This window comes from Rhinolophus sinicus, chromosome 13, assembly GCF_057876585.1.
Source record: "Rhinolophus sinicus isolate RSI-liver-muscle chromosome 13, RSI-T2T, whole genome shotgun sequence".
In the NCBI taxonomy this organism is placed as follows: domain Eukaryota; kingdom Metazoa; phylum Chordata; class Mammalia; order Chiroptera; family Rhinolophidae; genus Rhinolophus; species Rhinolophus sinicus.
This window is the reverse complement of record NC_142513.1, coordinates 10998219-11000304: the sequence shown is the minus strand read 5'-3', so window position 1 is coordinate 11000304 and position 2086 is coordinate 10998219. Positions and strand designations below refer to the sequence as shown.

At 44.2% G+C, this 2086-nt stretch overlaps 1 non-coding gene across 1 annotated transcript; it reads left to right on the top strand.

Moving 5' to 3' along the window:
* The first annotated feature begins 1695 nt into the window (after positions 1 to 1695).
* LOC141568346 (U7 small nuclear RNA) lies at positions 1696 to 1759 on the top strand. The gene has a single exon (XR_012491496.1). It is a non-coding gene; the product is annotated as a U7 small nuclear RNA (small nuclear RNA).
* The last annotated feature ends 327 nt before the right edge of the window (positions 1760 to 2086 follow it).

Here is a 2086-nt window from a genome sequence, read left to right as displayed (position 1 = left end):
TGCTGAGCTGTACTTGAAAAATGCTTGTGGCCAAAAATATAAGAATAATCACAATAACTGAGGAGTGAATAATAAGGATAGTAGTAAATTAATAACACTTTTTGAGCACTGTATTCGTTATGAGTTAGTATGTAGGTTCTACATAGCTGCACAAAGACCAAAAGAGAACAGATTAAACAAGAGGGATTTTTATTTCTCTAATAGTCCAGATAAAAGGAGTCAAGGGCTGTTTGGGTGGTTCTGTGTTTTCTGGCTGGGTCCTGGGCTCCTTCTATCTTGACACTCGGTATCCTCAGCATGTAGCTTCCACCTTACGGACCAACATGGCTGCTTCAGCTCCCAAGTAGGAAGAGAGAGGGATGGTGCTCTCCTTTCAAGGCCTTGAACCGGGAGTTGCTCCCATCCCATTGGCCAGAAGCTTGTCATGTGGCCACACCTAGCTGCAAGGAAAGCTGGGAAAAGTAACCTTTAAATGGGCAGCTGTGTTGATCTTTCTAGTCACATCTGCAAGGATAACTCTATTCTGGTTACTAACAGGGTAGGCATACATTCTACATTTACACAAATAGTCTTGTGTTACAGAGTTCATTCGATTTCTTTTTTCACTCTGTGTTTAAGATCCACTCATGTGTCTGTGAATATCTAGTCCATTTCTTTTAACTGCTTCCCCATACTCTGTGCATCCACCACATTTTACCAATACACTCTCTTAGCAATGGGCTCCCATCTCTGCCTCCACACCTGTCATAGCAGTGGGCGTCTTTGTGCACATCGCTGCAAGCTGAATGAGTGTTCTGTGGGGTCTATACCCAGGAGAGGAGATGCTGGGTCACAGGGTATGTGGGTGGGGAGTACGGCCAGGTTGCTTTCCCGCAAAGCTGCTCCCTGTCTTTGTTCCCACAGGTAGCCAGGAGGTTTCTACAGTCTCAAGAAAGTTATTTTATTCATCTTTGTTACACCTGTAGGTGGACATCTATTTCCACGGCCATACCCATTCTTTCTTTTTCTAATCACTGCACCCTGGTGTCATTTTGTGGGAATTACCTGACCCTGATTCTCAATCCATGTGATTCAGATGGAACTGACCATGCTCTCTCACATCCTGGTTTGACCATGTGACTGAGCACTGGCCAATCAACATCTTGCATCTCCCCATCAATCAAGTGAAGGCACCTGACTCAACCTGGGCCAAATTAGAGCTAAGCCAGGACCTTTACTGGAACTGTTAGGGGAAAGGCTCCCTCTTTCCTTGGGGGTGGAGCTGTCAGAGGCCATCACTGCTACTGTCTCAGGGGAGAAGCTGCTTGAGGGTGAAGGCTTCACAGAAGAAAGCACAGCTGAGAAATGAAGACTAAGTCTTGATGTGCCCCTGGAACCAACCATGCCTGAAGCCGATTTGCACTGAAGCTTACAGTTACATAAGCCAATAAATTCCTTTTCTGTTGAAGCCCATTTGAGTTGGGTTTAGGTTACTCACAGCCAAAAGAATTCAAACTCCCAGCCCTTGCTCCACCCATTCTGCTGCCAAGCATACCGTGGGTCACAGGACAAATATTTGTTGAATGAATGAATGAGTCCATGTGTGGGAATAAATGAGACATGGGAAATATGTGATGTATAAACACCCCGGTGAGCTCTCCAAGAGTTTAGATGAAGTGATACTTCTGGGAAGGCCCAAAGTAAGAAAATGGCTTTAAGTGCTTACAGCTCTTTTTGAATTTGTCTAGTAGGTCTTCCGGCATCCACTGGAAGGACCTCCCCTTAAAAAAAAAAAAAGAAAATGGCTTTAAAAAATTCCTTTTGCTACATTCAAATTCTAAAGTTAAACTAGACATATGTAAGCTCACTCACTGCGGCTCAGGTTTGTTTCTTTTGCTCTTAGACAATTGGGTAATCCTCATTAAAAGAGAAGGTAACTTAAAACCCAGCCACATTTGCCCCAGAGGGTTAGAGATAGATAAGAAGGCACAAGACTTTCTCTTCTGCAGCTTTCCAGGGGCGTTTTCCTTTGTGCTTATTTTTATGAAAGGTGCGTTGATGTAGGTACTGAGAAATCCTGAGTGAGCACATCAGTGCCACCCATCTG